The sequence below is a fragment of the Zophobas morio genome, unplaced genomic scaffold, assembly GCF_036711695.1.
Source record: "Zophobas morio isolate AGI-343-1 ecotype UQ-CSIRO unplaced genomic scaffold, CSIRO_AGI_Zmor_V1 ptg000021l, whole genome shotgun sequence".
In the NCBI taxonomy this organism is placed as follows: Eukaryota; Metazoa; Arthropoda; class Insecta; order Coleoptera; family Tenebrionidae; genus Zophobas; species Zophobas morio.
Genome location: NW_026972126.1, coordinates 536550 through 562840, shown reverse-complemented (window position 1 = coordinate 562840; position 26291 = coordinate 536550). Strand labels below are relative to the sequence as shown.

General features: G+C 33.8%; 2 long non-coding RNA genes across 2 annotated transcripts; both read left to right on the top strand.

Annotated features, from left to right (window-relative positions):
• Positions 1–4756: 4756 nt before the first annotated feature.
• On the top strand, positions 4757–25983 carry LOC135132237 (uncharacterized). Its single transcript, XR_010280988.1, has 3 exons — positions 4757–4904; positions 23300–23392; positions 25860–25983. It is a non-coding gene; the product is annotated as an uncharacterized LOC135132237 (long non-coding RNA).
• Positions 15120–16037, top strand: LOC135132654 (uncharacterized). Its single transcript, XR_010281074.1, has 2 exons — positions 15120–15207; positions 15262–16037. It is a non-coding gene; the product is annotated as an uncharacterized LOC135132654 (long non-coding RNA).
• Positions 25984–26291: the final 308 nt, after the last annotated feature.

The window sequence follows — 26291 nt, the reverse complement described above, 5'->3', positions numbered from 1 at the left end:
AGATGAAATACATGTATGTTTATTTTAAATGTTAGGGGTTCTCAAAAAAAAAATTCTCAAAATCGTGTTTCATGATTTTTCGAAAAAGTAAGATATATTTTGCTGTACTTCATGGGCGAGGAAAGTTCCTTCAAAACAACCGTCAACCAATTTTTGATTTTATACAAGTTATTACAAAACAAAAATCGTAAAATCAAATTTTCTAATTTTGGAAGGAAGTGTGATTTGTTGGACTGTACTTCCAGGGCGGGGGAAGTTTTGTCGTAGGAGTTGAAAATATAATTGAGGATTATCATTACAGTTAATCGATTTATACAATTGTTTACGGGTAATCTGGATAAGATTGAGTTGTGTTAGTAGTCTTTTCACGCACAGTCTCCGAAAAATAACTCATTGAAATGAAACACCTTTGCACCTGCGGCCGCCCTGGTGAATTCTCATGTTTCTAATCTGTTATAGTAGGTCGTCCGAATTTCATATTTTCCACAACGCCGTATTTCTCGTCCAACGAAAAGAGAGATTCTTTTCATTTTTATGAAAGCTGAAGTCAGTGATGTGTGAAAAGATAAGAGTAGCTCGTGGTCGTCTCAAGTGCTGTACAGTGTCCGTCGCCATCGTAATTTGACAAAAAAAAAGATGTAGAAATGGAATAAACCTCTAGAAGGATCTACAGCTTGTATGTAACAGCCACACGTTGTGCTACATTATGTGTTCTTGTTAGAAATTACTTTTATTGCTTTGTTCTTAGACGGATCTTTATTACGTGATGAATATCTCTCCACGACCCTTCTCAAATAAAAATAAACCTTCTATATGCTTTTCCAGACAACATCCCTATGTACGTCGCGAACATATAATGGCTTTTAAATGGATTTAAAATTAAATAAGTAGTTTGTGTCATTTTTTAGGGTGGGCCACCCTTATCAGTTAGGAGTATAAAAAATAGCTTACAAACTATTCTCGGACCTACCGAAAATACATAAAAAAATTCATACAAATCGGTCAACCCATTTCGGAGGAGTTCGGTTACAAACACTGTGACGCGAGAATTTTATACATAATGCATTATTATTTTAGAACAAACTTCATTACCATAAAAAAGGTTATACTGAGTCGACCTTAAAAGATATGCTGTCGCGGACCTTTCTTTAGAACTTTTAGAGGGGAACAATTTCGTCATACATGATTTTTACGTAATTTTAACCGTTTAAGCAGCGTAAGCAACGGAAGCTGTCAAAGGAGGAATAATTTTCCCGTTTATCCGAATTTTTCATTGGTACTTCTCTCCTATTGATCGTAGCGTGATGTTACACAGCCTATATGTAGATACTATAAATGGACTATCCAACACAAAAAGATTTTTTTAATTCGAACCAGTAGTTTCTGAGATTAGCGCGTTCAACCAAACAAAATCTTCAGCTTTATAATATAAGTATAGAAGTATAGAAGTATAGATCGTCTTGTCATTAGGGCCACCTTGTTGGAGAATAATAAAGATATTATTATTATTAAAAGATTATGAATTCTACAAATGATATTAATAGATTTTATAGTTGTTGTGTAAGGAATAAATTAATTGCAAGCGAATCTAAATGTAAAGTGATAAGGTTATCGCGGAAAAAAACAATATTTTTAAATACAATTACGTTATAAATGATGAAGCAATTTTTAGAGTCTCTGAAATTAAAGATTTAGGTGTTATAATAGATCAAGATTTATCGTTTGTACCACATACTGAGTATATCTGCACACAAGCTATAAAGATTTCAGGCTTTATAAAGTGAAATGTTTCTCATTTTAAAAATGTTAACTGTTTGTAATCTTTATAAGGTGCATCGGTATGGTGTAGGCTTGAATATGCCAGTGTGGTATGGTGACCATCAGTGGCGGCTTCTCAGAGGAGGCAGGGGAAGCTGAGCCTCCTCTGTTTTTTGGAGCTGAGCTTCCTCTAATTTTTTCGATGAAAGAATTTGTATTTTTGTAGACATTTGTTACTTTTCAGAATATTTTGTTTGATTTAATTTACTTTCATCATATATCAGGTTAAAATATCAAAAAAATTATATTTGCGCCCTTACAATCATAATTCACACCACTCCGCGTTTGGCTTTAGCGATAAAGGCTAGCCTCCGCCGAGAATGCATCTTACTATTGAGACCGCAACCTTGACGTATCGTCATTTCAGTACTGCGTTGGCTAAAACGTTGATCGGGGTGCCGCTTCAGGCCGCTAGAGTTCATCTCTTTTCAGATCAAGTCGCACGAATAATTTTATCTCTTTCTTATTAATTGGCACGATCCGGTGTAAATGGGAAAAACATTGAGGTGGTTTTGCGTGCTCCCTATTCAGTGGTGAGTGGTGTTTAGGCTTTAGTACCTACGTAAAGCCTAAGGTGTTTTTTTTGTATCATTTATTTGCGTTTTATTTCTGATCGTTAAAAACAGCTGGTATTATCGGCATATTAATATTACTTATACTTAACGAAAATGAGCAACGAAAATAATTCAGTCTCATGTGCAGATACGTAAATTATCTATTAAAAAATGAATTTAGTAGATTTGATTCTGATAAAAAGATCGCTATAAAACAAAAGGGGAGACCAACACCACCACTCCCATTAATGGTAATGACAGGTAGAAAGTAAAACAGAGCATTTCATGAAAATAATTATAATAAAACTAAATGGTTAACGGCTTCGGTTTTAAGAAACCAATTATACTGTTGGAAATGTGTGTTATTCACAAGTGACAAATCTTCCGTTTCGGATAAAACAGGGTATAATAATTTACAAAATTTGTCACGAGCAATAGAAAGGCATGAAAAATCACAGGAACACATACCTATTTTCTTCTACTACTTTAGATTCCGCTCATAAGAGGGATATTGAGAGCTATAACGAGGAAGTTGGTGAAAATAGGGCAATTTTGAAAAGACTAGTCGATGCAATAGTTTATCTATCAACGCAGGAGTGTTCTCTTCGTGGGCATGACAAAAAAAATTATTCAGATAATGAAAGATATAAAAAGTAATGCTTTTCAAATTTGAGCCTCCTCTGAAGGAAACTTCACGAGCCGTCACTGGTGACCATTTTATTTAGTTCATATACAGTCTATCGAGCGCATCAAAAGTAAATTTTGTAAGTACATGTATTTTATAGAAATTGGAGAATATCCTCCGAAATTTTTTGACAGACGTGACGTTTAGAGGACAGAAGGAAATTTTCTTGCAATGTATTTATTTATAAGTTAATCCACCACATAGTCAATTGTAGTCATTTTCTACCTTACTTGAACTTCACTTACTTGAGCGTTCTGCAAAAATTTGTAAATAAGCGATTAGTAATTCCTGTATCAACTGCACGCACCAGTGTGTCATTTCCTAGGATGTAATCTCTATGCACAAGGATATATATGTTAGTTGTAAAATATTGTTTAATCCTTTGTGGACCATTCGGTCTGTTGGATTTAATATATTATTGTTATTAATGATATTATTATTCAAATCACTTTCGACAGAGATCGCAACCAAGGGACAAAAAGGTATAACTGTAATTCTATTACTTTCGGAATAACAAAATTTCTCACCTTTTGCATGTTTATACCCCGAAAAATAGAGTTAACAGCAAACACACAAAAAAAATATCCATACTGCTTATAAGTCGGTAGAATAGAAAAGCTAACAAAAAAGAAAGAAGAAATTCTTAATAAAGAACACTACCAGAAACGTTTTTTTTAAGTAGGCACCGTTAAGGTTCTAGGGACCGATTGGGAATTGTATGATCTGAAACAATTCACCCAAACATTCAAAACAGTGGAACAAATACGAGACACCAAACGAATATACTTTCAAAAAATTGATACAAAAGTAACAATGAAATTCGAAAATTTTTATAGAATCGCAAATCACTTCAAAGAACCAGATTACATTCTATTCTATTAATAATTTTTTACAAAAAAGCTATGGACAGCGAAAAAAATGATAAAATGGACTAGAGAGAAGTGGTGTCACTGCAATGTTAGAGACAACTCATTGATAATAATGAACAAAATCAAATTGCACTTGAGGAAAAAGAAACTGATGAGCTCTGCTATTTTACAGAAGCAGACGATCGATTAAGTTCATCAATATTGTTACAACTGATTAGTTTTTTGTCTTTCGACTTGCTTTTGATATGAAGAATGTCCTAGTTTTTATCTTTTTTGCTTGCGTTGGTAGCATTTATTCAGAATCCGTTACAAAACGCAGTCTTTTCCCGGTTCCAATGCAAAACGCAGTTTAAAGTAGGTACGCTCAAAAATTTACAGTTGTTTTAAAACACATTGCAAATTTCACCATGTATAATATTGGTAAAATTGACATTTTCTTTTTAGAAAAAACTATTAATTTTTCAGCTGGTCTCGTAATGGCTTTGTAAAAAAGATGCAATTCTCAACAATTATGGTACAAAGTACAAACAAAAACTGCGTTTTGCAGAACAGCTCCTCGTAACTCTTGAAAACAGGTTGTGCGTTATATACAAAAAGGAATATTTTATTTTTCGGCATCGCTAATATGATAACAAAATAATAATCTGCATTTTACGGTTTGACAAAGCATCATCAATATTCTTATTTTTTATAAAGCTTTTTATATTTGTCTACTGATTTTAAAACAACTCTTTACAATTCGTTTATATGTACCTGCTAAGGATTACTCTATTGATATATTTAATATATGTGACTAGTTTTTATTTCATTACAGAAAGATCCAAGAAACTCAAGTAGCAGCGAGACTGAGAGGTCAACTTTACGAAATCTCGGTGACAACAACTTTACCGACTCTGGAAGACCCAGAGGAGTTCTCTTGTGAGCTTCATATCCCCCAAGCGAACTATACTGTTCGCAGAGAGACTGTTTTTTATCCTGGTAAAATAATTTTCCTTTCTTTGTGTTATATTTCATTTAAATTTACAAGCGTGAAAGATTCCATTCCGTGTCACATAACTGTGTTTTCTAATTCAACAAAATACGGAATCTAAATTTGCCATGTGTTATTCTGCTTGAAACAATGCAGTCGTTTTTACATTTGTATTTGTTAATTCAATTTTATTTTAAATTACTTTTCTTCTAGTGTACAGTTTTCATAGAAATGCCATATAAACTGCAAATAATTAAAAATTAAGCTTTTTGTTTTGTTTCTTTTGTTTTGGCGTGATGCGCAGTTAGTAAATTGTATAGGTTTTAATGGCCATTTCCGTGGAAGCATCGATATGCTGACACTTTTACAATTTGACAACAGTAGTTTGAGCCAGTCATTCATTAAAACTTTGAACTTCTCATTGACTGCAGACTCTTTCGAAAACCATTATAGACCAACAGGATGACAGAAAAACATATGTATTTAATGATACTTTTGCCAAAAAGTGTAACACATAAAAACCTTCGCCAAAAAAATTAACCCTTAAAATGTCTAAAGTTGGTTAAGGGAGTTGATTTTCATTGAGATATCTCTAGTTTCGGTTAACTCAGGCACCTTCGTTCATCTATCTGTCAAAATTCTCTTATGAATTTTGTCAATGATTTCTGACGGCAGTTTTTGGTCTTCGATAATGTGATGCGTCTTCAACGAATGTTCTCCTACGCTTGAACTGATTAACTCAAAGGCGAATGGCTTAATAAGATGAATGTGAATCACCCAATGCAGGAAAAATCCTTGCATTTCTTTCGCAGTTTTCCATTCTAAAAAGAACTACAATTTTCTTTTCTTTTAAATAAAAATCACTCGGCACACTAGTATTCAATTAATTCCAAAATGAAGAATTATTGACAGAATAATGACTTGTGGCTGCCTTCTGGGGGCAAAATATCTGCCTGGTCAAAGTGGGAATAAAACGACCCGGGAAATACTGCCCCCTGTTAGTGATTTGCTAAAGTATGAATAAATGCAGCGCCGATCCGTAGAATTCTACTTTTTACTGTACGGAAATAAAGCTGGATTTATAAACTATTCCGTAATAGCAGCGGTTGCGGTTGCCGCAGTCGCTAGAAGATGAAACATAGAAAATCTGTGCTGAAATCTACAAACTTCGGTAACAGCAACGTTTGTCGGACGTCATCCGCAACTGCACCGCCGAAAATGGCCAACTTTCAACTTGAGCGGGTGCTGTTGCGGATTCCGCAACGGTGAACCAATCATATACACGCTATTCGGTCGGTAGAGCAGGTTTCATCACGAAAGGGTACAGCTGGTGGGAGTGCGCTTTATGCTGTATTATGATGTATGAGTTGAATACAAAACTAAGTGGACGCCACACAAACAACAACAAAAGTGTACGAACATGATTGAAGTTATAAGCAATGTTTGACATTGGTCCGCAATAAAGTTGACAAAAGAATGTTTATAAATTACAAGGCATTCTCCTACTGTTGCGGATACAGTTACCACAACTGCAGCAGCAAATGTTGCTGTTGCGGATGAGTTTATAAATCCCGCTTAACTTGTGCTACACAAGCATATAAGCAATAATTGGAAACAAAAGCCGGGTACCTGAATTTACTCTTGACCGTTCAAAACCGGAAAGATGTGAAACCACTGATTCATTTTCCTATTTTGGTTACAGTTAATTATTTCCAGTTATTTATTTTGTTTCCGTACTTAAGTTGTTTTCGGTAAATCTATTAATTATATGTAAATATTAAAGTACCTACCTCTTATTGTCGGGGGATCATCTGTAGATATGTGATTTATTTTCCTATCAAGGGTGTGTTGTTTGTCTGAATTACAGGAAAATCATGTTTAAAAGCAAAAATTGGTCGCGGTAAGGTACTATTTACGAAGGGGAATGATTTTCCACATTTGTAGGCTAAACTTGAAATAAGAAAATTAACAATATTTCCGGTATAAGTCACTATTTTTAGTATTTTCCTACTACTTGCACTGGTCGAGCATGCCCATTCATTACAAATACAATATTTTTGGCGGAAAACTTTTCTTAAACTTTCACAAATAAATAATATTTAGGAGTTTGGTTTTGTTATTTACTTTATCGTTTGCAACAAAAGCAATAGTAATAAAAATAATAGATATTTATTTTATTAGGAGTTCAAGTGATATTTTATGTGTCGAGTATGGACGATTAAACGCCGAGCGATATCGAGGCGAATTAAGTCCATACGAGTCACATGAAATCACTTAAACTCCGAATGAAATACAATATTTTATTTTCAAACGATTAATAATCTTCTTTTGAAATGATTATTTCCTATCTTCTTGCTTCTTTAAGGAATTGCCTTGATTTCACTTACCATGGTTACTATGGTTGACAACCATATTGATTTTCATATACGCCGGCGGAGTATAAATTAGTATATTATTAGCCAAGGTTGCAAAGCCAAGCATTCTAGACCGAGCGCAAATTAGAACCCGAGACGCGCAGCGTCGAGGGCTCTGAAGCGCGAGGTCTAGAAGTGGCTTTACAACCGTGGTTAATATACTATTTTTTCACTAGTAGAAACCATAAGACAATAAATTGAAAAAATAAACGTTCAATTTTTTGACGCAACATGATTTTGTTTTGATTTCTAATCAAACTTAATCTAAATCTTCAACAAAGGAAAATTCAGCGACAAGTATAAACATACTTGTCGCTGAATTAATCGTTTTATCTTCTACCGTCTACCAACTACCATACGTATACTCAAGTAATGCTAGTAGCACACATTTATTCATTTTTTAAGAAATAATCTCATCAAGCATTGCGTACATAACCGCAATCTTTCTTTTTGAACTCGTGGTCGCAAAAGTTGAATTTGCTACCTCTAAATGAGTCGACATTTGCATGCTTCATGGCTGCTAGTGAAAAATAGTACTTATACGCGGCTCAAACACGGTGTCATAGAAGTGACACTTAAACCCCGGTAAGAGCGTCATATAAGTGTCAGTTATATGACGTTTGAAAATAAAAAAATATATATTGTTGGATGTATGATTGTTACTGATACATACGTACCGAAATATGAATCAAATGAAACACAAACATGTGCTGTGTGACACTGTATTTTCTTGTGATTGATGGTTGGGAAGCTATGTACAAAAAGTGTGCAAATTCGAAAAAGATACATTGCAGGTAGATTTAGAAGAGAAAGTTGGGGACGCTGCTTACGAGGGTTGCTAGGAAAAAACGCGAAACCCGAACATGGTCCGGCGCCTTGAACGAAGTAACTTTCAACATGACAATAAGTTTAACAATTGCAAATACCTAAATATGAATACATGATACGTGTTTACATGATAAGTGCATACATTGACAATAAAATAGAGTACACAACACATAGAAAAAACAGGAGTAAATTTAGACACTACACATTTGTATATGAATTGGGCGGAAGCACACATGTTTTAGTCACTGTCCGGTTAATCACATCATGCGCGGTTTTCACTGTCACTGCACGAATGAAGCCATGTTGACCAGGGTGAACAGTAGTAACACGTCCCAATGGTCCATACAAGCGGGGTGTGTGGTCTTCCTTAATGACCACCAAATCGTCCACCTTATGCTGTTGTAGCTGGCCTTGTTCCATTTTGGGCGATGATGAAGTTGACCCAAATGTTCCGCTGGCCACCGTTTCCAGAATTGCTATTGAGTGCGGCTGATTTGTTGGCACCTGGAGAGCCGGTTCGTTGAAAGCGTGGTGACGTTATGCTCTGGAATAGTAGTTAGAGGGCTTCCAACGAGGAAGTGACCGGGAGTTAAAGGAGTCAGGTTATTTATATCTTTGGACATGGCGGTTAACCGGCGCGCATTGTATTAGCAACGTCTGCATTTATTCGAAATTAAATGACAATGCACCAATAACGCGCTTCAACTGACTTTTCGCAGATTTGAACGTTGCTTTCCTGATACTCCCCATATTGGCGCGGAAGGCAGAATGAAATGAAAATTGAGGTGGTTAGTTGCCAAATCATTCAGCAAATTTTTATTCGAAGCTCATTTGGCTAAAGTGACACGTGCTTGGCAAAGCACGGGATCATCCCGCCACAAAATTCTTTGATATGGTCTGTCTTCGGGATGAATTAAAATTTGACGGTACACCTTGCAAATGTCCTCTGTAAAGGCAACCTTATACGTCCTAAATCGAATTATTAAATCAAAAATGTCGTTTTGTATTTTTGGCCCTGTACTAAGACAAGGATTTATGATTTTTCCGAAGGATGGTTTGGTTGACCCGTCAAATACTAGGCGAATCTTATCAGTGACCCTGTCATTTTTGAAAACCGCATGGTGATGCAAAAAGTAATGGGGATCACTTTCGATTTTGTGCTCTGTCAATGGACCTAGTAAACGCATATGATCCAAATTAATGTATTCTTTTATAAAATTGTGAAATGTCATCTATAGGCAGGTTACTTGAAGTCTACATATGCAGTTACTGCTTTTTTTTCGTTCGCCCTCCAAGACGATGCGAACCGAGTTATTCATCAAACCACCCTCGTAAAAACCTTTACATTTGAACCGTCTTTCAAACAAAAGAAACCGCATTAAAATCGTTTCATATTTTTGGGAGCTACGATGAAATTGAAATACAGAGATACACAGACATCAACTGATGATTTTGAAATGATTGAAGTGGTTATCGTTGTAACTAGGGTAGCAAGGCTGGGACGTGCGTTATCAAAAATAATATTTAGTTAGAAAATTTAAATTATCTTAAAATGGGTAGCGTGAATTTATCTGATCTTCTACCTGAGAAGTGTTAATCACACGTCACAGGAAAATGGGAATTTTCTTACTTTTCGAAACTTCCCTTTTCGCTGCTCGAGGGCACGGAGTCACTCACTAGTTCCACGATTTTAATTCACTATTATTTTTAATCGGAAGGGTCGTCCGCAAAGTCCGCAAAAAGAAAGTCCAAGGCAAATTACGTGCCGAGAAGGAACGAATTGAACACTACAAGGTCCTGACTAGAGAACTGACAAAAATTTACCAAAACTAAGCTCTTATCACTTCGCCAAAAGTGGAGACTCCACCCGGCATCAGGGGAGCTAACGAAGAAAAACCAATGGGATGCAACTCCAGTGTTGAAAGGAAGTGCCTTCTCGTTTTCTCTCGAACCATGTCAGCAAACCGCCCAAATCGCTGTCGATTCACATGTTCTTATCAAAAAATTAGTTCCCTAATAATATCATTTAATATAATCGCAACTTTCATTCCACCTGTGGCAGACTACATTTATGCCTGTCATTCATCCGAATTTCCAACCTTTTCTTTTACCGCAACATATTTACATATTAAGAAAACGAGGAAATCGCATCACTCCATTTTGATAACGGGATCTCTCGAACAAAACGCTTTTCCGTCTTTGGGCACATCCCTCATGGTAGTTAGAAAACTGTGCTGTTTTCTTAAAATTCAACAAAAAGAGCTAGGCACGCTTGAGATGCAATTTACTTTCTAACAACTCCCTCGCAACAGATGGGACATGTGGTACCATAAAACTTAACCCGAGGGTTCGGTGCCACATGGGGAGAGAAGGAATAAAAGGAAATATATGGAACTGTTTGTCGGGATTTTCTGGGAAGGTTCGGAAGAGGTGAATTTTGAGAGGCCGTTAACAAGAATTCGACCCATGATGGACAACCGAGACAAATCAGCTCGCGACAAAGAGTGAGATTCGGGGGCCATGTGCGATGCACTTGTTACATCGTCAAACCTAGCTAAGAACCATCCCGAGTAAACCAGCTTTCAACTAAAAAACATCTCATCGAAATGGGTACATCCGTTTGGAAACTGCGGTGCCACAGACAGACACACATTCAAAGAAAACAAAATTATAACACCCCTCTTTTTCAGTCGGTGGTTAAAAATAGAACTACAAATTGTCGAACTCGAAAGGCTAGGCAATTCAAGGAAGAGCTGTAGACTGCAGTTTCAACCTCCGTTTATTATTAGTCTAATCAGTGGAACACCTTTCAGTGGGAGTTGGTAGTCCAGCATTCGAGAGTATGCAGTTTATATGCTTGAGGAAGGAAGCTGATGTTAGTTAGTAAATAAATAAAATGTCTGTAGTGATTAAGGTTAGTCACCACGTTTACCACTTATGGGGTTTTCAATGCATTTTTCGAATGTAATTAATATCCCTATTATTAGCAGATTTATTGTTATAAAATTTTAAATATAACTTGTCCACAACTTAATCTGTATAACTTGTCCATTTTTTAAAGTGCATTTATTGTATCTCATTTCGGACGAAGAAAATCGAGAATGTTTACCGCAGTATGTATAGAGTTTTGTAATCTGAAAGCACTGGTGAAAACCGTGTAGCAAAATTTCCATAAATAACAGAGATGTTTATTTTTAAAGACACATAATGAACACTGTTACCAACATTTTTAATATTTACAATGTAAACCGTCTGACCACAAAGATCATAAACGTAACCTGTAGGAGATTTATGATGATACGCTCCAGTTGATCCTTTTGACCTTCACAATGTAAGGGATAAATAACGTTACTAAGATTTTTATAAAATTAAATTAGCGAATCATTCATAGCGACGGTTACAGCGATTACAACAATGGCAGATTATAAACAATTATCTTGGCATAATAAAATTTATAATTAAGTACAATCATGACAACGAATTTCGATAAACTCTATGTAACTATCAATTAAAAAAATCTTAAAGTTCAAATTAAATGTAACAGTCGCTCTCACACAAACGGAGTATGATAAAATTTCCAAAGTTGATGTTTCTTTTTATATTTTTAGTTCCTTCTCTTCCTACGTTATAATAAGCTGGATCTTCATTCTTCACGTAGTCCCGTTCATTTGTTGCTGAAGAACAGGATTTTACATTATAAGCCGTCTGTTAATTAAAATATGGCGTCGATTAACGTACAAAATTTAATTACATTCAATGACGTCACTTCACGTATGACTCCGCAAATTCACGAAGTGACGAATTTCCAAAAATGACTACGACATATATAATGTTAAAGTAAATGTAAAGAAGCGTGTTTCAAATGAGTTTTTCATTTACAAAATTTTTTGATGACGTTATCGACATTTTTGCAAGGACACGTTTATCAATTTGGATCGGTGCAGTGTAATATTAATAACAACAACAGTATTAGCCCCAAATTTTCGAGAAAATAGAGTGAGCTGTTCCTGAATTAATAAAAAAAAAAACAAATTGACACATTCATTAATTTGAGTCACCTGTGTAAGCAATTCTACAAAATATGAATGCAGTGACAAATCACAAGTATAGACTCATCACATTTTGTACATTTTAGTTAGGATTTATTCGGCAACATTTTGAGATAAGGTCATCCATTTTTGTGAGGGATAAACAAACTTATTTTGTATAAAAATTTGTTATGCTTATGACAATGTTTTAACGTCTGCAAGATTTCAAAGCATTCGGTTTTACAGATTCGAAATTAAATTGCAAAATGTTACACGGTTTTGATTTTTTTCCAAAAATCTGCATCTCTTGGGTTAAAAGCTCCACAAGGATTCATAAAATACACGTGTAGGAATATGTTAACTTCTACAATTAAAAACCCATTTACAATGTACAATTTTGAGGTGATGTCATCACATTGATGGATGATTAGACAAAATTAGTTAGTGTTTTGCCATCCATGTACATGATATTAATAATACACATTTGACAACAATCGCTTCAGTAGTTTCGGAGATTATTTGTCTAATAAAAATCCGGGCAGACGGTAGACAGACAGACAGACAGACATACGGAAACGGGGGACCTGTTTCTTTGTACCCTAGGGGTTATGAAAGGTCGAAAAAACGTAAAAGTAGAGAGTCGGTCGACGGACTCGATTACAATATTCGCTTAGTTTGGGAGATAATCTGTCTAACAATAATTTAATACGGAAATTCTCCATTTTACAGAAATAAAATCGACGAGCGTACAATAAGCTAATTACTTCCCGAACGTAAGATGAGGAAGTATTGTAATCGAATTCATCGGGCGAATGGCTGCTTTCAAATTTTATCGATCGATCATGACTCCTAGAGTATGAAAAAATGGGGCTCCCGTTTCCGTCTGTCTATATGTCTGTCTGTATGCTTGCCTGCCTGCTTGTTTGTCTGTCCGCAGTCTGTATTTGTGTAAGAGAGATAATTTCTGAAACTACCAGACCGATGGTAAAACGTTAACCATATTTTGGCTAATCATCCTCACCAACAAAATAATGACGTCACCCACATATAGTAAATGGATTCTAAATTGTATAAAATAACATAGTTCTACACGTGTAGTTTATGAATCCGTGTCAGTTTTTAATCGAATTTTCCAGATTAAAAAAAACAATTGTATAACAAAATTTTGCAATTTAATTTTGAATCTGCAAAACCGAATGCTATGAAATCTTGCAGATGTTTTAAAGTTACATGCTAAATTTTTTATCAAAATATATTTGTTTATCCACCTCAAAAATTTCATGACGTCATCTCATAATTTTAGCGAATAAATGCTATCTAAAATATGATGAGTTTATACTTGTGATTTATCATTATATTTGTATTTTTTAGATTGGCTTGCACAAATGACTGAAGAAAAAATGAAAGTGTCAATTTATTTTACTGAATAAATCAGGAACTGCAAAACCGGATGCTTTGAAATTTGCAAACGTTTTAAGGTTGTCGTAGTCACGGTAAATCGTTAATTAAAATGTATTCATTTATCCCCTACCAAAAAGTTCGTGACGTCATCTCAAAATTTTATCGTATGAAGCCTCTCTGAATTATGCAAAATATTATCACTCTATACTTGTGGTTTATCATTGTATTCATATTTTTTAGATTTGCTTATGCAGGTGGTTTAAAAAACATAATGAATCAATCAATTTATTTTACTGATTAAATAAAGAACGGCTCACTCAATTTTCCCGAAAATTTGGGAATACAATACTGTTATTATTAGTATGTATTACACTGCACCAGTCCAAGTTGATATACGCGTCCCTGCAAAAATGTTGATGACGTCATCACAAAATTTTGTAAACTAAAAACTCATACCCGTAGCACGCTTCGTAACATTTACTTTAACATGACATATTTACATATGCTTTTTTCAACTTATAGGGGTCCTCATAAAAAAATAAAATTCTCAAATTCAAATTTTATAATTTTTCGAAAATTCCTTCGTTCGTTGTACTCCAGGGGCGAGGAAAGTTCTGTCGAAACAACCTTTGAACTATTTTTCAGCTTACAATAATGAAGTAAGAATGGAAACATCTGGACCACACAGTGAAAGAATTGTATAAATTTACACAAATTTTTGTCTTCAAATACAATCAACAGGTTTATTTAGAATGCTGGAAAATTTAGCCTCTTAAAAAACACGCATTATATCCTTTCTTTGTTCGTTGGTAACTGAACAATTCTGGTCATAAATCATTGAAAAAATCGAAAAAGGAAAAAATGCCCGAACTATACATATGTTAGAGAAAGCAACGGTTGTTTATCATGGATATACTATATAAATAGAGTACATCCCTGGCTTCACTTTACAAAAATATATTTTATTTGTTTACGAAGAAGAGCCATAGGAATAAAATTTTTGGCTTGATTTAAAACAAATATTTCATCTAAAAAACTTTTGAATAATGCAGATTTTTCACAAAAGCTAAATAAATTTTTTTACAAAAAATATTATTCTTCATTATAAACTAGACAAGTATAACAAAATGTGCAACAACATTCCAAAAAAATTGCAAATTTGTGTTTTCCTTACTTTCACATATCTTTGATTGTGTTAGAGAACATTGATACAATTGGTTCTGATTTCATTCACCACCCTTATTATCCATTTTCACAACTAAAAACTTATCAACATATTTATTGTAAAGAGATAAAGTGATTTTTGCTAATCACCACTCCTGTGACTTTTGAATTCACAATAAAGCAAGCTGCCACAGATTCAGATTGTACGTCAAGTACCTAGTAACTCTTTCCAGTAGTTATGGAACCCAACAATAACAAAAATGTTGCTTTAAATAAATGTTATATAACAGCAAATTGTTTTCTATTGATGCCGAAGTATTACAATATGACTTATCAAGTGTTTATTGAAGAAAAGATAGTAGAAGATATCAGACGATAAGATATTTTGTAACTTGGTTAGGTATATTTTGTTCCATTATTATTTGTGTGCGTTTGTTTAATTGTGAACTAATGTAAAATGTCAAATAATAAATCAGGTAAATAGAAACATTTATTTCACCATACAAAACTATAAAATGCATTGTTTTTAGAAATAGTAACAAATGAAATTACTCAACTATTAACGGATTTAAAAATAGTGATTCACAGCTTATCAGAAATAGCGACACGTTTGGAAAACGTGTCTAGTGACTACATATTAAATTCTTCTGCATTTGATGCCGGCACACAAAACACTGACACGGAAGAAACTAAAAATAAAACATCTGAAGCCAAGAACATTAACATGTTATATAATAGTCGAAACAAGACCATCAACCATAAAAAAAACTCGACTTCGTCCAAATTACATGACACGGATACACGTGGAAAGAAAAAGGCCGTCACCGCAGAAGCTTTTAATCAAGTTATAATAAAATCAAAAAAAATAGATAAAAGGGCAGCTTCGTCTCACGTAAAAGATGTAAAAAAAAAATTTGAATATAACAACGTAAGAAGTCACCATGGTAGTGAAGAGAGCGTAGGCAAAATGAGCGAAGATGATAATAAAAATAAAGAAATAAAAGTAGACGTTCGAAGTTTAAAACAGAAATTTGAATTAGAATCAACGGCAGCAACTGAAAATGTCCCCTTGAAAATAAACGATGAAAAGAGTAGAAGGAGCAAAGAGAGCGGAGAAAAAAATAAACCTTATAAGACTCAGATATCAGAAGAATATAACGACAAAGTGAAAAAGATTCTAAAGTATTTTCAACCACAATCTTCATGATCGAAGTTTCTTTTTTTTTTCGCAATTTCTCTGCGTATTGAGCTGACCTCGTAAATTATGATAGAATGTAACAATAAAATTACTGTTGTTATTCCTGTATTGGTTATTAATATTTTTTATTCCATCGACTAGCACATAGCTTATTATTTCATTACTTTCTGAGCGCAAGCGACATTAGTCTTGACACTTTATGACCCCTAGAGTACGAAAAAATACGTCTTTCATTTTCGTTTGTCTGTCTACGTCGATATTTTCTTCCTGAGCGTAAGCCAAGGAAGTATTGTAATCGAATCAATTGAACGACTGGCTACTTTTATGGTATCTTGACGTTTCATGACCCCACGAGTACGAAAAAGTAGGTACCCCGTTTCTGTCTGTCTATCTGTCTGTCTGTCGATTTGACGTCTGTCCGGATTTAATTAAAAACATAAAACATAGTCCCCGAAACAACAGAACCGATTGCTGTCAAATTTTGTATGTGTACTAGAAATATAATCTAGATCTTAAAATATTAACCAAAATTTAGATGGTTATCCCCACCAACAATAGAGTGACGTCATCTCTGAAATCTACTTTGGTAATGTGGTGAGATAACAAACTATTCTTCAAAACGAAGGAAAACAAAAATTATCCAAATCCCCTCTTTCACGGAGACAAAAAAAAATCGAATATTGTAATGTGATCGTCATTTGTCGCAAATTAAAACAAAATAAAATAAAAATTCACTTGCCCTGCGTTGTGTCTTATTAATAACAATTGCACTAATGTTTTGGTTTTTTTTGCTTTTCACAAAATTACCACTAAATTTCCAAATTCGTTTTACAAAGTAGTGTCATAACCTCATAACATAACGCATGGGAGAACATGTTTTAAAGACAACGCAGATTTATTAATAAAATAACACAGAAATCAACATATTTCCAATCACAGTTTCGGAAATTATTATTATTATTATTAAGTAATAAAGATACAGTGGTCCTATAAACTGTATAACTTAACTAAAAACGGCAATGGAAAATGTGTGGGTAACTTATAGGTATACTTAAGTGCGGCAAGATACTGCAAAAAAATACATACATATAAAAATTACAAAACCAGTACTATCACTAAGAAAAATATTCGGAGAGAAGAGTCGAGGTAATTCTTAAACGAATTAAAGACAATAAAATAACAGAGGCAATCCATCAATATTGTACCCCTAAATATGATTTGGTCAACAAAGAGAAGTCATTTGCGTTGCTAAGAGAATTTTTCTTAAACAACTTTTCAGAGAGTTAGTGTTTGAATATCGTAAAACAAAATATTACTAACTGTTATTTATTATTAACTATTTAAGAGTTTCTCCATTTAGTTAAGAGGTTTTTTTCTAAGAATTCCATAATTTCTTTAAGTTATTTGTCTTAAGTAATTATTTGTTTTCTTCTTAGTCAGGTAAGTTGAGGGGTAAGAAAACAAATTTTCAGTCCTAACAAACAGGTAAATTTAGTTCGCTCCGCTTCAAGAGGAACGTAAACGACCAACAAAAAAAAATTATCCAAGAACAGCATCATTTCAACGACGAATTCAAAATTTTACACATAGAAAATAAAGGCGCAAAATTAAACGCGTTAGAATGTCTGGAAATAAATAGGTACAATAGATTTAATACACTAATGAACGACCAAACCGAAATAAACAAATCTCCCTTACTTAACATAAATTTGTAAACACTATTGTCAAATCAGGTATAAATTCAGGAATAGCTCTGTAAAACCCCAGTTTATCTTCTGCCTGAAGACGGTACTGTGTACCAGGGATGTTGCGGATGCAGATTTTTCAACATCCGCGGATGCGGATGCGGATTTTTGGGAGCTCACATCCGCGGATGCGGATGCGGATCTCAAGTTTTTTTTTAAGAAACTTAGTATATGTACAGAAATCAGTTAAAAAAATGGGGGTTTTTAATATTTTTATTTAATAAACAAATTTTTAGTACGAAAATTTAAAAATTGTTGAATTATATTTAATAAAAAGTAATATTGCGGCCTTTTCAGATTCGAGTCTATTTCTCAGAGGTTCATAAATTAATCCTGCACTACTAAATAACTGTTCACTGGGAACACTAGCTGGTGGAGGCGATAAAAATCTGCGTGCTATTCCAGATAAAATTTTTAATTCGGTACGATTAATCAGATGATTTTTCAAAGACGAAGTGGTACGACCCTTGCGAGAATATGTTTTATTACATATTATACACTGAGCTTTATTTCGATCATCATCTGGTTTAAAATAAGTCCAAATCTCACTTTGCATCGTTGGTGCCATTGTAGATTCACTTGTCCAATAACACAAAAACAAAACGTTCACAATTCGCGCAACCTCGACTAAACACGTTCTGATGTGCGAAACGGAACACCGAAAGTAGAATTCTTGTCTTCCTATTGGTCAATGCATCACGAGTGCACGCTATGCGTCACTCGTCGGCTCCAACTAATTTCTTTCTTGTCGCGACTTGCATCACATTTACATCCGCATCCGCATGAGTTCCGCATTGATTATTGCGGATGCGGATGCGGATGCGGATGTCCAAATCAATGCGGAAGCTCCGCATTTGCGGATGCGGATGCGAATATTCGCAACATCCCTGCTGTGTACCGAAACACGTGTAGCAGTGACTACGAATATATTATTTAAACTCCGAAAGTTTTTTCATTATTATTAAAAAAAATAATAATAATAATAATTTCTTTAATCGCATCAAATCGTGACGCTGCCACAACCCGTGACCTTCTGGTTTGCTAAAATTTGCGCTGTTTACGCCCTATCATCCGCTTCCGCTTAGCGCTTATGAAAGGGTTAGGTAGTTCATGCCACAAGTTTAGTTTCGCCCTAGCAACGCGAACAGAAATCGAGTATTAATTTCGCTGAGCAAAAGTTACGTTTACGCAATGCATGACATCTCGCAAGTTGGTCACTACAAAAAAAACATTTCTCGGAACGAGGTGTACCAAAAGGACCCGGCGATTTATGGTGGACGCGCTTCGGCAAATTGCGATGGAGTTGTTACAACGGCACCATCGGCGAACTGGCCATTTATTAACGAATGGCTCACTTACAAAAAATAAAGATGATTTGAGCGGGAAACGAAGCTTTTATAGTAATAGGACGTTTCTAGCGCTCTGTTGGTTTTTTGTGAAACAAACTTCTTTTTTTTTGTTTCTGTTTTTTTTTTGTGTGTGTGTTTTTTTCTGTGTATCCCATGGTGGCAAACGAGCTCGTAATTTCAGGCATTCAACAATTAGAAAAGACGGTCCACATTAGAAAAACCATTCAAAATTAATTTATGCAATGAAGTAGTACGCATATGAAATTTACTCATTATGCGTTCAAAATTTGGATGTAATTAAACTTGTTACCTCTTTTTTTTTGTATTTACGCTGAGAACTTTTTTTTCTGAAAACTATTTCTTAACTGTTCATTCTAGGTTTTTCGTTCATGTTATAATAACTCTCAGCACGTGATTTAAACAACAAATAAGTTTAGATAAAATTTCTTTATGTTCCTAAATTTGAAAAGTGGACAAGAGAAAGAAATAATACGTTTAACTTTGGATAATGGCAATTATTTTCCACCCAAGGCTTAATTCAACAAAAAACATTTTATCAACATTATGTGTGACCTATCGGAGTAAGTTGATTTTTGGCTTTTGAAAAAAAATTACTAAACACGTCTAAGTATTCAGGATTGACAAACAATTTTTGATTTACCTGTGAATTTTGGTGTACTGCAACTAAAGAACTCTCTGGGCAACTTCACTAGCACCAAATTTTAACTAACTGAAGTCAACACACAATTTTGTTTTCGCACGAACTGCACAAACAGTTTTTAACCCCCACAAGGCAAAGTTAAAAAGTTTCCTTCTTTTCACCTTACTTTTACTTGAATAGTGACGCCTAAACTGGAGACGTCGTAGTACCAGTGGGGCAAATTTTTACGAATTCTGTGCCGTGATTGGCTCATTAGCTGACTTAACACTTTCGGGCGCAATAACTCAGGTATTTGTGAACGGATTTTTATGAAATTTGAAATGTAGGTGAGGATTGATATGAATAGGTAAAGATTAAGCTGATAACAAAAAAAACTATTTTATCGTACAAAAAACCAATTTTAACACAGCTTCCCCTTGTTAAAAATTATGCAAATTATGCAACTAAAATAACGCTTTTTGTTTAAAAGAATTACGGTAATAAAAACGAAAAAATGTATTCATTTGTTTTTTTAATTTGTAGTAGTGCAAAACAATTGCGTGCGTTGCCTTGTTCAGTTTTGTACACTTCTGGCATTTTTGTCAAAATCTGGCAAGTTATTGAAAATGGTTCGCTTTTTTTTAATTATTAAAACAGAAAACATTTTAACCTACGGAGAATGCCGTACAGACCTAGATGAAACAATTAGAACTCTTATCGAACGGTATCCCCATGACGAATTTACCAAATTGAAGGTACAGAGAGTAATAAACTTATTTGAAGATACCTAAAGCAATTTTGCACCTTCCAAAAGTTGCAGCCGAGCAACTGAAAATTAGTATTTTTTTTAAATTCATAAAATAGCGCTTGGCAAGCAGCTATCAAATTCCCGCAAGGGTGTCCAAAATGCGAGGAATACAGTTTTTTGTTTCTTTAATACTGTAATACTTTTTGGAAATATTTGCGCAAAAATTTATCATTTTTTGTCTAACCAGACATATTTCGGAAATGAATTTTTGCACACAGTCTTTATTTTTCATGTTTAATCGAGTGATGCCAAACTTAATTAATTCAAAATTAAATTAAGGGATGGAAAATTTACTTTTTTCCCCTCCTGACATGTAAACAAAACATTCACACACGTTTGACATGCCGCGTAACAGTGACTTTACGCAACAAATATCAATTTACCGTCGCTTTACCGCCTTTGGGTGCCAAAGTAACTCAATATGCATTAGCCTGTAAAAGGTCTAATAAAAAAAGTTTTGTATAAATAATAAAAGAAAACATACTAAAACACTACTTTACATCGTGTTTTGTTCAATCAAAACTTTTGAATTAGAAAAAATGAATTAGTTAAAAAAAATCACATGGCGCCATCTCGTGGCTGTCGGTATTATAGATTCCTTCAGTAAACGTCAAGTCCCAAAACTGTCACTTCATTTCTTGCCATTTCGGAAAATATTTTTAAAATGAAATATTTTTTAAAATAAACTCAATGTCGGGGAAAAAAATTGAATATAATTTTCGTTCGTTAGGCATTTTGCAAGTTTCGGTCGCATGCCACCCTCCGCTTCGCGTCGGGTGGCAAATTAGGACCTCAACCTGTAAAATGTTACCTACCGCACTCATAATGTAAATAACTATTTCAAGATAATGTTTATTCTCACCGGTTCATATTAATCCTCACCTATCAAAATACCTACATTACAAATTTCCTATCAATTCGTTCAAAAATACTTGAGTTATTGCTCCCGAAAGTGTTACGTGGGACACCCGGTATATATATATTTTTTTTTCAAAAAAATTAAACAGTAAACAATGGTCCCAACAAAACACGAAAAATGTTTTTTGGGGACCATTACACTTAACTGCAATAATTCCACCGGAAGATCAGCCTTAAACCTGGTTTTGATCAATGCAACTAAACTGGCAAATTTCAAATATTTCAAATTAAAGTCACTAGATAACCAAAATACCGCAATTCAATGTTCCAATACGCACAAAAAGGCAAGTACCTTGCACCTGCGCGTCCTCATACGTTTACAAGACAAACAACCACCCATGAAAATGGGCCACTAAAAATAGCCAGTTGTCTCTACTGAATGATCTCTATACTGTGCACTGCATTGGAATTATGCAACCAAAATGCATACATATATAGTTGAATTTGTAAACAAGAATTTCTAAATTAGTTGGAACGAAGTTAATGAAGCCATTAGGTTTTTCTTTTTGCAATGCAATTATTTAACTTCTTTTCTTTAGTTAAACTTCGTTTGTTATATTTCTTTAGTAGTACTTATCCTCGACGCATCGAGTTTTGTTTACATTTTTAGTTATTTAAATTCGAGTTGCTGTAAGTAGTACGAGTATTTTAGGATAACTTGGTTTGCTTTAAAATCTCCACAGCACGAGATTTGCATAACGTTTTTTTGCCGATAAATTGGTAATAATTAATAAAATTGAATTACATATTTAGCGGGCTCAGAATTGTCGTTCTGACATTGACAATGAGGTTATGACAACTACAATAAAACAATTTTTATATTTTTATCTTAAAGGTGGAAAAATCATCTTCAATAAAAAATAGCTTATGTACTTTGTATTTACATAAAACTTTTGTTTGGTAGATAATAATCTTCCTTATGGTAGGTATATACTGCTTTTTTTTCTAAATACTCCTGAATGCCTACTGTTTTTCGATTTTTTTATTGCATTCCTGGAGCATTACGCGGAAAGTAAAAAGAATCATAATCAAATTCACCACCTTACCGTCCTTCATGCCAATTTTAAAACCCGAAGAGTCGCAGTAATGTAGATTATATAAATTGAATTTTTAACAATTAACTATAAACGGTAATTTTCCCTTATATTTTTAGAAAATTAAATCTAATGCTTCCGAGTCCAGTAGATAACTTAACAAAATTTGCATACTTTACACCACAGCTAAAGTGCATTTTTGGATATTATGTAAAAAAATAAATGGATTACAAGCATTACGAAATAGCGATGCTTTGACATAATTTTTAATGCAGTATGGCATTTGTTGTTCAGTATATTTTATTTTTACTTTTGTTATTTTCTTATTTTATGTTCCGTATTTAAGATATATAGGTATGCATAATATGTATGAAAGTACTTATTATTCAAGTTTTCAACCTTCCATTACAACATTTTTTACGTGAAGGCTACATTAGAACATAAATTGTACCCACTTATTCCCGTTTACGTTCGATAGAAATAACTAATGATTTTTGCATTGATGGATATAACTTACAAGATATCAAATATTGTACTCCATCATTCAGTGTAGGTATTTTTGCAAATGCGAAAAAGTGCAGATAATTTCCAAGTACTAGTAAATTAAGCCTCCTAGATAAAATTTTCAAAATTGATCACTTTAAGAAATTTTTATAATACCAATTACAAATTAACAATAATCGAAAATTGTTACTTAAAAAATTAGCTCTACTAGCTGTGTGAGTAGTATGAAGCATACAATAATATATCTGCAATGTAGAACTTCCATTTCTATAAAGTAAACTAAAAACCTGTGTTCCTAGATTTGGTTATTTCTACCGATCGTGAACCCAAAATACTCATATTAAGTACTATTTGTTGCTCAATTATTTTCAGGTAATAGAGCATCTCAAAAGTCATTGCAACGATGGTTGACTCTTTCAGCTTGTATATTATCTACATGCATAAATTTAGTCCTTCATTTAATTGGTGAGTAACACTTTATATAAGGAACCAGCTTTTCGCCCGCGGCTTCGCTCGCATAGACACAGTTCTACGCCAGTTATGTTACGGCTATATAACATTCGCATAACGTCAGAGCATGGCCGACTAGTATAAAGATTATGGCTTGTCCAAGAGGTACATTACGTGCTGCCATCTATTCATTAATTACACTTAATAATTTTGACAAATTTTTATTTGATTTGATATTATGAGACTTCAAAACATTCATGTAATGGTAGAAAAGTCGCTCTTTTTAACGTGTTTTCCGTTCGGTGAACAGCATTTCTTTTTCAAAGTTGGCATAAAACTTACTAACTTCCGAGACAACACCTATCAAGCAACAAAGTAAGTTCGTCTTCACGTTTGGTCAACAATCGATTGATAGTCACTTTAAAAAATTCAGTGATAGGTTATCACTGGTGGAAAATAATGTTCGATTTATTCAAGATGAATGGGCTGAGTTCAAAAATCTTAAATCGGATTGTGATGCTAGGTATGATATGAATGATATCGTTGCAGAGATTGAAGAACGTAAATTATGTAGTGCGAATGTAATGCTATTTAATATTTGTGAATCTACGGCTTCGGAATTGGCAACAAAAATCCAGGCAGATTTAGATCAAGTAACGTCGATCCTTGCACCGCTTGGAACTTTTCCTCCACCTAAGAAAGTAGTTTGCATCGGGACACCTAAACCTAATATTACTCGTCCATTAAAAATTACTTTTGATAATGAAGATATCGTAAAAGAAGTTATACGTACTAACAGAAATAATGATAACAGGCAGTTCCATTTTCGCCCGGACCTTACTAACATACAGAGAGAGATTAACAATACTGTTCGGAAAGAGTATAAGGATAGGCTGGCACGAGGTGAATCGGACATTACCATTAAATATAAGAATAATCAACCCTATATTACAAAGAAGATAGACGCACCCATGTATGGGCGATCAAAGAAGTGATGAGTTTTTATTATCAAAATGGTGGTGGTTTAAGAACGAAGTTACAGGAGTTTTAGGTTAAGGTGAATTCTTGTGTCTACGATATTCTTAACAGAAACTTGGTTTTGTGATAGTATTTCCAATAACGAATTAAATCTATGCAATCATAATATTTTTAGGGCGGATCGTAATTTTAAAACTAGCGTTAAAATTCGTGGAGGCGGAGTATTGATTCTTGTTAGGAAAGAATTGAACCCTTCTGTTGCTCTTGTTGGTCAATCTGTTGAAAGTATATACATCAGGATAAAATTCAATAATCTAGACCTAATTGTAGGGGGCGTGTATACTCCTCCTGCTAGTGATCTGAGTGTTTATGAAGATTTTTGCTCTGACTTAGAGTTGCTTTTTGATCTTACTCCTGATTTGTCTTATATTATTGCTAGAAAATTAAATCTGCCTAATGTACCTTGGCATAGTTGCGGTGACCTCAATGTTTCGAATGATTTCTTTAATGTCATTAATCATACTTGTTCACAAACAAATTAACAAAACACCCAATTTAAGGGACCTTTTTCTTGATTTGGTGTTCTCTAGTGTAGATAATGTGGATGTATGTTCCGCACTAGATAGTTTATTTCCTGAAAATCTTCATCATTCTCCGTATTCTTGGATCATTTCCGTTAATCTCCCTGCTTCATTGGAAGCTGAAATCCAAGTTTCAGACTTCGCTAATGGAGATTATCAAGGTTTAAATGCATTTTATTCGTCTATTTGTTGGGAAACTTCTTTAGTTCCTGACACCTTGGATAAAAATGTTTTTTTATTTTATGAAATTGTGTTTTATGGTTTCCGGCAATACATTCCGTATAAAGTTATCAAACATAAAGCTAGAAAATTTCCTAATTGGTTCAGTAAGGAACTTAAAGAATTATGCAAGTTAAAAACTTCTGCCCATCGTCGATACAAAGAAACTGGTAAACTTGATGATTTTTTAAATCTTTAAGAGATCGGTGTAGAATAGTTAGAGAACAGTTACATAACACGTACATCCGAAAAACTAATAATAATGTAACTGAGAATTCTAAATTTTTTTGGAAATTTGTTAACAGCAAAAAAAAATCGGATAATAATTTCCCGTTAGAAATGAACTCAGATCACTTTACTTTTAACTACCTATATTTAATTTTCAACAGTGTTAAAATAACACAAAATACCAAAAAAACAATAAAAAACAGTTTGTGATGCAGTTAACGATTTGAAGGGTGGAAATGTTCTAGTAGAATTTTTTCTACTTATTTTTAAATAAAATATGAAGCTTATTTCAGTATGGACATACAACATTAGTTGTTTTGACTTTAATTACTTTAATTAAGAAAGTGTTAGTTTATGTTTACATAATTTTTATAAAATTGGTGATCCTATTTTAACTGAAACTATTTATTATTTCCTTGTTGTCTACTTAAATTTGTCTATTTCTAATCTAAGGATTTTATTTTTAATTGTTTCAGGTATGTGCTAACCAGAAAACTCGAATTATGATTGCCTTCTACAAGATCTTCAGTGTCAAAACTTAAAGACTAGAAGCTAAATAAAAATTAATCACTGCACCAAAGTGAAACGGACTCTGGAATTAGGTGCAACAGTGGTGGTCAATATGACTGCAATGAAACAAATAATTTATGAAATATGTTTGTCTGGTCTGATACGAATAGTAAAACATATCTTATAACTAAGTGTAAATTAAAATAGTAAATAAGATAACAACTTTTGTGATAACATTTCAATGTACCCTTGTTAAAATGTTTATACATATACTGTAAATAAAATCCAAGGTGAGTCATTACGCGCGGTCCTCGATATCTCATTCATTATTACAGATAGAAAAAAGTCAAAGACCATAATTGTTTGGTTCATGAAGGACTAGACTCTAACTAAAATTA